The sequence below is a fragment of the Zonotrichia leucophrys genome, chromosome 1 (assembly GCF_028769735.1).
Source record: "Zonotrichia leucophrys gambelii isolate GWCS_2022_RI chromosome 1, RI_Zleu_2.0, whole genome shotgun sequence".
NCBI lineage: Eukaryota > Metazoa > Chordata > Aves > Passeriformes > Passerellidae > Zonotrichia > Zonotrichia leucophrys.
The window spans coordinates 115908688-115921952 of NC_088169.1; the positions used below are offsets into that span (position 1 = coordinate 115908688).

The window sequence follows — 13265 nt, forward strand, 5'->3', positions numbered from 1 at the left end:
TGCCAGGCAGGCTCTCCCACAGTTTCCCTCCCTGCCTGGTCCCTCCATCCATCTGTTCTTCTCCAGGAGCTGGCTCCTCAGCAGCAGGATCTGAGCCAGCCAAGGAACTCACCTGGCTCGAGGCAGCCCCTCAGTTCTGCTGCGCACAGTCAGTACCCAGAGTCCTAAACTGGGTTAGAAAAACCAAAGTAATTCATATTGTTCCACAGAGAAAAGTGTAAAACAACTCAGTGGACACGAGACTGCTCATGCCTCACTCTCCCTGGCCTCTCCCAGCCCTGTACAAGGTGTCTGAAGGGAATGGCAGCTGTGGATGTAACACACACAGTGCTCATTCCCATCCACACACATTCACCAGCAGTGCTTGAATCAAACACACCTGCTCATCCTTCCCACTTCACTAAAAACATCTGAACAACTGCTCCCCTTTGGCACAAAATTCCCATCAGACAGAGAAGTCCCTGTGCCTGCCAGGAACAGTTCTTGGCCCAGCCAGGGCTGCAGTGTGGTGAGCCCAGGTACAGCAGCAGATCCCGACACCCTGAACAATCCATTTCCAATGGCCTTTTTCACAAAAGGCACACTGACTCCTTCCCACTCACTGTCCTGGTGGCTGCCCCCTTCCCTTTGCTCCTGGGGCTCCCTGTGCCTTTTCCCATGTAAAAAACTGTGGGGGTGTAAAAACTGTGCCATTATCCTTGCCTGTACCCTCACCTCTTCATACCTTCTTCCACATCTTTCATCAACCTGGGATCCCTTTCCAAACAATTCCTGGCAGACTCAGCCACCTCTCCCTCCCCTGCACGTGGGCTCTCACCCTGCCACAGCCACCAAACTCTTTGCAAAATCACTCACCTTCTCAAGGAGCCCAAAACTCCCTCTGTGTGCCAGGCCAGGCTCTGGTGACACATTGTCCCTTACAGGGTACACAAAAAGCGCTCACTGTGCCATGCAGGGCACACCATGGACAATGCCTGCAGCCCTGGAGATGTTTGGTTATTTGTGAGGGGATGGACAATGCCCTGCAGCCCTGGGGATGTTTGGGTGGTCATTTCTAATGGGATGGACAGTGCATCCATTCCCTAAAATCCCTTCCCAGATTTCACAGTCTCCTGTCACCGGTGGATCCGTGGTGCTAACCATGGAGCCATCCCACAGTTAGCAGGAAATACCCAAGCACAGATTACTCACTGTGTATTTACTCCCCAAACAAGTGACTGAAAATTCACCCCTCCCTTTAAGGTACATTTGGGGACTTTTAAAATTGTGCAATTCTTTTGTTTTATTGAATTCTTTTGTGTAATTATTTTTTGTTTTCTTTTCTTTGTTTTTCTCTTACTCCCTTTCAACACCTTCCCTGCAATCTGTTGTTACTAATTTGTCTCTGAGGTTTGATCCCCTGTGGAACAGGAGAAGCAGAGCTGAAAATATCTGTTTAATGGGGTTTGATGCTGCCATGTTTCCCTGCATAATTCATGTGGTGGCAAATGTATTTCCTAGAACTTCAGTGAGAAAACCTTGGTTGATGTCAACAGTGACACTGCCAGGATGAGTACCAACATTCCAGAGCAAGAGAAGGAAGTACAGGAAAAGAAATGCCCAGGGGTTGGTTCCTGTGGCCTCTGTGTTCCATTTTATCTTTTTATCTTTTTTCTTTTCATCTTTTCTATCTGCTTTGGCAGCATGTCCCACAGGGACAGCCCACCCTAAATACCTGTCCTGCAACAACACCACAATTCTCTATTTCCCCACACACACTCAAACCTGACTGACAACATCCTCTCACAATATTCAGGCCTTGCTCTGTGCTTTTCACAGGGTCCTTTCACTGCTGTAATTAATTCTCTGCATCTGGCCAAAGATTGCATTTTTTATCTTCCCAAGCATTAAGTTACGCTATTAATATGTAAATCAGCAGTTTGTGGTTTCCTCGGAGCAGAAGAACTCTTTTTTTAAAACATTTTAATGCTAATTTCACCATGGTGGTCCCTCTCTGTGCTTCAAAAGTGTAAATTTTGCTTAGATTTCACTGCAGAAAGCCAACGTGAAAATCAGATTCCATTACAGCAGGGAGCACTGACACTGGGCAGCCTTGTCCTGCCAGTGCCAGCAGGGAGCTGCTGGAGAACCAGGAATGAATGTGCTGGAATTGGGTCAGTTTGGGGAGGTAACCCTGAACTCTGCAGGGAACAGAACAATGAGTGGGGTAGGGTCAGAATGATCCAGCAGACAGACACAGAACCACAAATCCCAGCCCTGGAAATGCCCAAGGCTTGGGGCAGCCTGGGCTAGTGGAAGGTGTCCCAGCAAAGGACACAGTTTTGCACCTAAATTCGACTCCTACTTTGCCACTTGCATTCTAGGAAATTCAAAGGGCAGATAATTTTGTGTGTAAAACAAGTAAAAAATTTCCAAACAAATAAAAAATAGTTTCCCCGTGTTTTAAGTCCTAGATAAACTCAATGTTGTGACTTCAGGAGCAGAAGAGTTTGGCCCAGCAGGAGAGTTATAATTTAGCAAGTTTAATTTCATGCACAGACACATCCAGCTTTGTTTATCCTCCCTCACTTAGCTTGGAGGGGATTGGGGCAGGATAACTCAAATTCTGCAGTTATTGTAAGAAAAACCACAGCTTTCAGTCCTGGATTAATAAACCTCATTGCTGAGGGGAGAGGGATCAAACCCACTTCTTCTTTCTGCCCTGTGTATCTCCTCCTGGTGAGATGAGAAGCCTCAGCCTCTCCATGTTTTACTCCTTTGGAATGTGATTTGGAGAATTGTTTACCCAGCATGTGAATTGTTTTTTATTAATAGTCAGTCCCAGTCCAGCTGTGTTGGACTCTCTGAGTGTATCATGAGTGTATCATCAATTTCATTATTCATTCTTGTCCAGCCTTCTGATGTCTCCTTTCTCCTTCTTTAGTATAGTTTTAGTATATCATTTTCTTTTAATATAATACAACAAGTCAGCCTTCTGAGAACTTGGAGTTAATTCTCATCTCTCACCTCACAACACCACAGCCTTGGGGGCCCTGGCGTACAGGTGGGGAGCTACAGACATTCCTCAGGTGTCCTTTAGCCCCATTTCCCAGGATAACAATAATTTGTTTTTCACACAGTTGTCTTAAAAAAATCATAACTCAGCAGGGCAGGGAAACACAAACAAATGCATTTATTTGTGGCATAAAGGGGACAACAGGGAGGGACAGCATGAAAAAAATACTAGATTTAAAGTGGATATTAAGGAAGGAATTGTTCTCTGTGAGGGTGAGCAGGCCCTGGCACAGCACAAATTAAATTAAATTAAAATTTTAAATTATATATAAACAATAAAATTAAAATTAAATATGGGGGGTTCTGAAGACTGGGCATCAGAGTCTGGGACCTGAACCAAACTTGCTGACACCAAAGCGTGTAGGATTCTTTGCCATCACCATGAAATTTTTCAAATTGGCTTAAAATCCTATTTTAAACCCAAATGACTGACTTGGACTCTTTGTATGTGTTCTGGGTCTCAAAGTCCTTAGGTTCTTCTTCATGAATTTTGCATTAAATCATAAAAGCTGGAGTTATGTTTTAAGTTAGGAAGAACTTCAAAAGTTTGGATTCTTCCTTAATCCACTGACTCAAAGGATTTTAAGAACATCAAACACAGCTGCACTTCCAACTAAATCCTAATAGCTGGCGTAATAAATTCATATATACATGCATATATTATGCATATATATTTGCATATAGGCAGACCACTGGAATAAAACCCTTATTCCCTTCCTTAAAGCAATTTCTGAGCCTGAATTCCTGTAGGCCATGCATGCCACCTCTGGCATCAACACCCCATGCATGTTTGCAACTACTTTAAACTAATTTCCCCTGGGAACTGAGAACTCTGCAGCTCTGCTACAAAAGGTGAAATACTGGGAAGCATTAGAAGGCAGAAGGGCCTGTGCTCAAGTGCTAAAGCTCAGGAGGAATGAGAGCTGCACTTGACAATTTTCCCTGTTCCAGTGCTTGTTAAGGGTGGTATTTTTAGAGCTGGGAACACATCCCTGCTCCAAAGTTGTCCCATTTCCCCAGCTGCAGCTGTTTCCTCATGCTCTGCCTGTGCGTGGCAGGACAGCCAGAGCTTCCAGCAAGTTTAATTCTCCGTGAAAATGTTTGGCTGCAATTTGTGTCCAGGGCCCCGTCAGCAGCACAATAAAACCCAGTTTGGCCTTGGTGACCTCCAAAGGTTCCTGCAGCACAGAGAGCTCTGTTTTCTCTGTGAGCTGTTCCCTGTGCCCACAGAATGAGGATGCTGGCATGAAATCAGTAAATCTCCAGCCACGACAGGTTATTACCCAAGCTTGAGTGGGAGCGGGATGCCATCTCTGGCTTGGCAATCAGCTTCCTCCAGGAAAACCTGCTTTTCCTTCCCTTCCCACTGAGTGGACATAAAAAGGCACCCAATTTGTGGTGCAACAGCAATTTGTCAGTAAAGGATCTCGGGTTTTCAGCCGTGCCAAAAGGATGTGGAGAGCCAAAAGGGGAGCAAGAGGGGTTTGAGAGAGGATTCCAGAGGTGCAAGGGACACTCAGGAGCTGGGGCTGCCAGAAGTTACTGCCCTTGGGGCTCAGAGAGTGGCAGGGCTCCCCAGCTCTGGGAATTGGGAGTTTGGAACACCCCATCCCTGTTCCCCAGATCCCAGGGCAGTGCAGACCTCAGGCTATGGGAATTTGGGGGTTTGGAACACCCCATCCCTGTTCCCCAGCTCTGGGAATTTGGGGGTTTGGAACACCCCATCCCTGTTCCCCAGCTCCAGGCAGAGCAGACCTTGGGCTATGGGAATTTGGGGGTTTGGAACACCCCATCCCCGCTCCCTGGCTCCCAGGACCATGTTCTGGGATTTCGGGGGTTTGGAACACCCCACCCCACTCCCTGCTCCTAGGACCTGTCTGGGAATTTGGGGGTTTGGAAACCCCATCCCGTCCCTGGCTCCAGGGACATGTTTGGGATTTCGTGGTTTGGAACACCCCATCCCTGTTCCCCAGCTCCAGGCAGAGCAGACCTAGGGCTATGGGAATTTGGGGGTTTGGAATACCCCATCCCCGCTCCCTGGCTCCTAGGACCATGTTCTGGGATTTCGGGGGTTTGGAACACCCCATCCCGTTCCCTGGCTCCTAGGACCATGTTCTGGGATTTTGGGGTTTGGAACACCCCATCCCGCTCCCTGGCTCCTAGGACCATGTTCTGGGAATTTGGGGGTTTGGAACACCCCATCCCCGCTCCCTGGCTCCCAGGACCATGTTCTGGGATTTCGGGGGTTTGGAACAGCCCATCCCTGGGCAGAGCAGAGGGAAGCCCGTCCTGGTCAGAGCTCCCCCTGGAGCTGGGCTGGCAGGACAGGGTCACTGGGTAGGTCCTGCCCAGCCCACACTCATTTGTCAGGTGTGTGCCAGCACCTCTGTGGAGGATGAGATGTCCTCCTTCCCCATCAAAGCCAACTCCTGATTTGCAATTCTGATCGGGGATAATTGCTTCAGCAGCATTCCAAACCCGCAGTGATGGAGTGGGCACGCATTAACAGCAGTGATTTAATTTGTGTGTCCATTTGTAACACAAGGAGAGAGCCTCCCAGGCACCACTGCCAGTGATATTTTTGCCTGTGATACATATTGGGGGCCACATTCACAAGAAATGCTTGCATGAATAAAAGATGAGCGCGCCGACTCCTGTGCCTGCCAAACAAAGCAAACAAACATTGCCTCGGGGACACCGCGTACAAACAGACGCACGGAGCCTTGCCTTACCTGAGGAGGAGAGAGGAGCTGCCCGAAACAAACATTTCATTTGGGCACAACTGCCGGAATTCTGACACTAAGTGCTCCTGAACACCAGCTAATCAAAGTGGCTGCTAACCAGCTCGGGAGGGGAACTCGTCATTAGCAGCAGAATGAGATCTGCACTCTGGGCTTGCACTGCCTCTCTCCTTCCGAGGAATAAAGGCCTCGGTGGGCAGTGACATCTGGTTTCTGTAAGAGCAGGGAATTCTCAGAGGTGCTGGAGTCACTTCTGCAGAGAATCACAGTGATGGATGAGCTCCTGTCCCGCAGAAACAGAAGCAGTGCCTGCTTCCCACAGACCACAGCTCAAAATGCTCTTGCTCAATTCCCCCTGAGTGCTGTGGCCCGGGCCCACTGGGGTTTGGTGGTTTCTGAGTTATATGCAGGTGTTCTCATCCCAAAACAAGTTCCCAGGTAGTGTTTTGTGAATGGGATATAACTGCCTTGATGTCACACTGATATTGGGATAACTCCCCTGATATTACGCTGATATTAATCTGTATCACACTGATATTAATCTGATGTAACTCCCTGATAGCACAATGATATTGGGATAACTCCCTTGATATCACACTGATATTAATCTAACTGCCCTTTGTCACACTGATATTGGGATAACTCCCTTGATATCACACTGATATTAATCTAACTCCCCTGATCTCACACAGATATTAACCTGATATCACACTGATATTGGGATAACTCCCTGCACTCTGAGCTGCTTCCTGTGCCCCACACCTTCTCCTCCAGAGCTCAGTGGCAGGTTCACATAAGAGGAGATTATTCCTGGGTGTCACCTGGCTGCTGATCCCTTTGGAGGTTTTGGATGGAGACCTCAGCTCCAGGGCAGGAAAATGGCCAGTGCATCAGTGACTGGCCACATTCTCCACTCCAGAGCAATCAGTCATTAACCTGGGCATGTAATTAACTTGGACCAGGGACACACTGCATTTACACTGGTTATGGAATAAAAACTCCAAACAACACAAGCCAAGGAACAAAAATCTCCCAAGGACTCAGTATGAAATAAAGCAGAATGCAGCCCACTCCACCCCAAGGATAGCCAGTGCTCTGCCAGGGACCCACAGGCAGTAGTGGTGACAGAAATAAATCAGATGGGCGCAGAAATAATATCAGAGGAGGGTAGAAATAAATCAGATGGGCGCAGAAATAATATCAGAGGAGGGCAGAAATAAATCAGATGAGTGCAGAAATAATATCAGAGGAGGGCAGCATCCTCGTGGCACAGGGCACCTGCTCTGCCCTGTGAGGAGAGCCAGGGATAACCATTTTGACAGGAGGATGCATGGAAAACCCTGCATTCTGAGCAGGGCCCTTGGAAGAACAGCTTCCCTCAGCTCTGCACCTGCAGGGAGAGCAGGACGGGGCAGCCCCTTGTTCTGGGTTCCCTGTTCTAACTGGCCTTTGGGGATGGACCTCAGTTGATAATTCCCTGCTTTTCCCCCACTGCAAGTCCCATGTTGTACCATTTACCACTGCCCTAGGGAGTGCATGAAGCAGATTTTGGGAAACTTGGCAAAAGGAACTTCTTTATAGGCTCCTGAGAGGATGTGATGGACAAGAGCACCCAGAGATACCCAAAGTGTTTGTGCTGCATTCCAGGGGAACTGGACACAGCAGCTATGGAAGGAAAAGGGCATGTGTGGCTTGGAAATGCAGCCAGCTTTCCAAAGAAGCCCTGAGAATTGCCTGTGAGGCCACCCTGGAACACGCAGGGGGATGCCTGAGGTCCCCCCTCTGCCCTGGCATCAGTGCTCCCCCAAGCTTGGACCGGGGAGAGGAGGTGGCCAAAGCCAACACAAAGGGAATTCTGCCCCAGGAATGGCCTTCTTTGCCTTGTATCCATTTAAACCTGGGAGCACTCAGATCAGCAGAACTGGCCCCAATTCCCTCACTTGTACCTGGAATTAAGCAGGGAGAAGAACTGTTCCCTTTCAGTTCTGCTCACCCTTCTCTTTTTGGCCAAGGCCAGAGTAAAAGCCCTGTGATCTCTGGGTCAGCACCCAAAGCACTGAGCACACACCACTGAAACTACATCACCCTGAGGGAGCAACCACTGCTGCTGCTGGGGCTGCAGGAGGGAAGCAGGAATTGGTGAGAATTGTTCTGATATTACCCATGTAATTCTTGTATACCAGCTCATTATTATTATTATTATTATTTACATAGTCATATTATATGCAAAATGAGTGAAGAAGAATAAAAATAAATTTGTAAGGGAAGTCTGTTAAAATCACAGCCTGACTCTCAGAAAATGCCTGGAAAGCCTCTCTCACTGCAGTGGAAGGAACAACAGAGCCCTGCCAAAGACAGAGATGTTTTTATTTGCCACAGACAGGTAATGACAATTATCAGTGCATTGTGCTCTGCCCCCTTGCAGAACGCAGCAGTGCCAGACACCCTGGTGGCCAAACCCTAAGAATTAATTATTATTGCAGGCAGTGATCCCATCACACCTTTACTGGGCTGGCCATTGTGCACGCCAGAGCAGAAACCAAAGAGGGTTACTGGCAAATCTGATCTGGACACGTGAGGACACAAAGAACAAAACCATATTTAGGAAATATCTATTTAGAACACATTCAGAAATCACTTTTTGGTGCGCTGGTGGTCCATGCCCCAGTTTGTTCCCAGAAAAACCACCCCAGCCTAAATCAAACACCATTGAGAAGCAAATCACACCAATCAAGGGTTTGTCCGTGTGAGAATGAGAATGTGAAAAATTAACTCCCCCAATTTAGCCTCAAGGGAGCTTTCACCCAAAGGTGAGAAGAGAGATTCTCAGCTTGTAAATGTATGAATAATTCCATGGCTCCTGCTGATTTGGAGTGGGAGGTGCTGGAGCACAACAGTGCTGGGTGGCAAAGTGACACAAATGAGGAAGGGACTGCTGTCACCCCAGGCGTAAGGAATGGCAAATTGCTGCTTATATCCAATGTGGGTGAAGCACATTTGCTAAAAACCACTTCAAACTGGATAAAAACCAGAGACAGAGAAAGACTTTGGGAATGGGAAACCAGCAATCACAGAGATGGATTCATATTTCACAGTGAGCCTGACTTGTGGCAACAGACCCTGCAGAAGGAAAATCCAAACTCCAAAATAAATGGTTGTGGAGGGTCCCACAAAGCCTTGGGCCTGGTCAGTGTGGGGAAGGGAAGGATACCCCACCAACCCACACAAATATCCCCAAGGCTGTCACAGGATGGTGCCACACTCTGCTCAGTGCTGCCAGTGACAGGATGAGGAGCAGTGGCCATCAACTGAAACACAACGAGCTCCACCTCAGCCTGAGGGAGAACTCGTGTCCATGGAGGGGGCAGAGCCCTGGAACAGCTGCCCAGGGAGGGAGGGCCTGCAGTCTCCATCTCTGGGGACACCCCAAAACTCCCAAATTCCTGTGTCACCTGCTGCAGGGACCCTGCTCTGGGAGCTGGGGGTCTCCAGAGGTGCCTTCCAACCCCACCATGCCAGGGTTCTGGGATAAGGGATGTGCCAAGGGTCCTGTAAGGGCAGCACCTCCGAAATGTCTGGATGTTCAACCAGCAATTACTGACCTCAGGAGGGAGCAATACCCACAAACCTGGTGAGGGAACCTGGGTGGATTTTATGCAAACACTGCAATCTCTAAAGTGGAATATTTGATGCTCATTTTCAGAAGGTGAAGTTAATACTCAGTGCAGGGCCACACTGCACTGGAATGGGGCAAACAGCTCTAACAGGATGGAAATCAATCCAATTTCACTGCTCGGTGCTCAGAGGCTGAGGGGAATGGTACCAGTGCCATGAGCCTGGCTGCCAATTCCAGCCAAGGAGAGGTGCCTGGGACCTGTGAGCTGGGCTGGTGACACACAGGGACAGTTCCTGCTCTGGCAAAGGTGGCCTTCAGCATCACCTCGATCCTTCGCATACTCTGATTCCCTAGCTCACCTGATTCCTTCACATGCCTTCTGACTCCCCCCACTCACCTCTGACCCTGCATCGCTTCTGACTCTCACTGCCTGCCCACAGTCCCAAGGGAACACAAGAGCACGTGAACTGCTCCTGTTGCCTTTCTCTGGGAATAAAAAAGCTTCTCCTGCATTTTGCTGCAAACCACAGCAGTGATTTATCGGAAATGTCTGATTTTATCTGCCCTGTTTGTGGGAGAACAGAGGAACGAGGCAGCTGGGAGCCTCCCCAGAGGATGCTGTGGGATGCACAGCAAGGAATCAGGCTGGGCTGTGTGTGTGCACAGGCAGATGGGGCTGGCTGGCCTGGGGGACAGCAGCTGTGACAAACAGAGCTGGGGTCAGCTCCAGTGACATCCCTCTGCTGGCTACCAGCAGATCCTGGTTTCTTAGCTGGAACTCTCCAAGTTCCCCAGCTTTTACAGAACAATGAGTGGGTAATTAGAGAGACCAGAAGCATTATTAATAAGAGAAGCTTGTTTTAACAAGAGCTCAGCTCCCTCCTGTCAAGCAGCTGGCAGCCTCTGCAGATCACTAAATGGGGCTTTTTGATGCTGCTCTCTAAAACCCTGCTCTGCTTCCCTCAGCCTGCCGGGCAGTGCAGACTCAATTAACCTTTGATTAGAGCAAAGGGTGCCACTGGTTCTGTCCTGGAATCTCTGCCTTGCTGCTGGGCCTTCAGAAACCAGCACTGCTGCAGCTTTTCTGCTTCCCAAAGCCCCCCTTGGGATAAGAACATCTTTTCCAGATCAGTTTCCCTGCGCCTGTCTCAGCTGGAACAGGGAGCAGGGCAAGGCCAAGCCTTGCTGGTGCCCCAAAGCAAAGGGAGGCCAGATCTCCCTGGAGTAAAGCCTGCAAGGAGCATTCCCTCCCTGTGTGCCCTCCTGCTGACCACAGGCATTTTTGGGAGGCATGGCTGATGATGCTGCGTGCCTAAATGCACCTTGGACAGGCAGGCAATGTCAAATGTGGCTGCAAAAAAAGAGAGAGAATCTTTGAACCCAACAGAAACACGCTCAGGAATCCTCTTGGCTTTTCTCTGCTATTCTGCAGCCAAAAGCTGCAGGAATATTTTTGTTTACAGCCCCCACCCCTCCCCAAAAAAGCCCTCATCAGCATTCTGTGCAAGGAGGAGGAAAGCAGCAAAGTTCCCTCTGAGGTGTTTGCTGCCTTTGTTGCTCCATTTACCATTTTTAAAGAATTATGCAGCAGGGATTATGCAGCAGGAACCATGGAAGCACAATAAATAGAGACTCCTTCAAGGTCTAGAGAAGAAAAAATACTGATTTTCAGTACGTGGGAATCCTCAGGTTTATAACTCATTGTGAGGATGGCTTTCAAATAATGCAATTTTAGCAAGCATGGGCTGCAAGAGACCTCCAGAGGCCACCTCATCTGGCTTGCTGCTCAACACTGCATCAGCTGCTTTCCTTAATCAGAATAACTCAGAGGACAGACGCTGCACAGCTTCTCCACTTCAGTGCTGTGCCAGGAAAACACAGAAAAATAAAAATAAAAAAGAAAAGAAAGATGTCTGCAGCTATTTCTGCTCACTTTTTGGACTCAGACTCCTGAAAGTTCTTGTATTAAAATACTTATTTAAAATGCTGAACACTAAAACCAGAATTCTCCAGTAAAACACTTCAGCTCTTCCTGCAGGGGGAGACTCCACCAGCTCACGAGAAGTTACAAGATTCTGCAAGCCCACCTCTATATAAAATATTATTTTTATTCGTGTTTTGCTGAAACAGTACAAGCCTAGCAACAGCCTGTGCTGTTCTGGGAGAGTCTGAGGTGGAATTTGGAATTTCACCTCTCCAGCCCCAGCAGCCAGGCAGGGAGGGAGTCACTGACAGACACCTCGTGTCACAACCAACACAGTCTCGTACCAAAACACCCTCATGCATTTTAAAGAGCCTTTTCCAAAAATCATAGCTAAAAATATATCAATCCAAATTAAATATTTGCATGACAAGGGTGACTTTAATTAAAAACCTTTGGCATAATTTAAATCACATCCATGAAAACAGTCATTGCAGAATGAAATGACTCAGAGCAATCGAGCCTTCCAGTTGAGGGTAACTGGCAGGGAATGTCTGGGGCATCACTCCCTGCAGTGATGTTATACCCCTGAAAAAAGCTGATTCTGAGATCCTTTTCACAGACACTGAAGCAGCTGAGCCCAAAGTGACACATGACTCTGACAAGCCATAAGTTTCTATTTGCTTGGAAGGAGAATGGTTTTGCTCAGGTACAGAGGGGTTTGGAGAAAAGCCCCCAGGTGCAGAGGAAGCTGCTCCCAGGTTTGCAGGATGCTCAGCTGAAGGAAAGAGAACATGCACAAGCTCCTTTCCCTTCACTCCCTCTCCCAGGCCAAGAGGGTTTGAGCATCCTGCATCTCCCAGCGTCTCCTGCAGGGCTGGCTCTCCCTGGGGCCAAAAGCTGGGGATTTAACACTGTAAAGCTGCTTTTCCTCACTGCCACTGCAAACCTGTGCAGGGAATGTGCATGGAATGGAGAAACAGCCCAAGAGCTGCTGTCACTGAAACCATGGGACACACTTTGTGTTAAGGGCTGACAATTCACTCTTGCTGAGTCTCAAGAGTGAATTCGGGGGGTTGCACCCCTCAGGCAGGCACAAGGGGGTTTCTGCCCTCTCCTCCTGCCTGCCAAGCTCTGAGAAGCAGGATGGGAACCTGCACTGGGTATCACCCCACAGAGGGGATTTCTCCTGACTGTGCCTCTCCCTGCGGCCACAGCACTGCCTCTCCATCCCCAGCCTCACATGGATGGGGAGGATTTGGGAGAGCACCCACGTTTGGGATGGAGATGGGCACAGAGGCTCAAAGGCTGAGAGGAACACTCAGGTGTAGGACAGAGCTGGACACAGACAAACACTCAGGTTTAGGGTCTGAACTAAACACAAAGGCTGAGAGGAACACTCAGGTTTGGGATTTGAGCTGGACACAAAGACTCAAAAGGTCACAGGAACACTTAGGTTTAGGATTTGAGCTGGGCTCACAGAAACACTCAGGTTTAGGGTTTGAGCCGGGCACAGAGGCTGAGAGGAACACTCAGGTTTAGGGTTTGAGCTGAACACAAAGGCTGAGAGGAACAAGCAGCCCCAGACACACAGGAGGTGGAACACAGAGCACAGCACATTTCTGCATCCCAAGGAGTGGCCCAGACTCTCCAGAACGCAAATCAGGCAAGCAAAGCACATGGTGCTGCTGTCAGAACTCTGTCTGCAGCCCGTGTGGCTGCAAGGGCTGTAATTATTGCACATTTGAGCTCCAGGGGATCTTCTCTAATCTCCTGGATCTCCTTGCTAATGATGCTGCACCATCCATCTGATCCAAGGGAGAAATACCTATATTCATTCCCCCACCCCAAAACAAGAATATCTTCATTTCTCAGAGCTGACAGTGCCCACATCCTCTTTATCTTCAGGAGTTTAGAAGTTTATAATGTCATT

The 13265-nt window shown here is 48.6% G+C and overlaps 1 long non-coding RNA gene across 1 annotated transcript in view; it reads right to left on the bottom strand.

Annotated features, from left to right (window-relative positions):
* LOC135443614 (uncharacterized) overlaps positions 1–13265 on the bottom strand; it is a 31930-nt gene that overhangs the window by 1772 nt on the left and 16893 nt on the right. The window contains exon 2 of the long non-coding RNA XR_010439084.1: positions 113–169. This is a non-coding gene — a long non-coding RNA (uncharacterized LOC135443614). The remainder of the gene's footprint in view (positions 1–112; positions 170–13265) is intronic.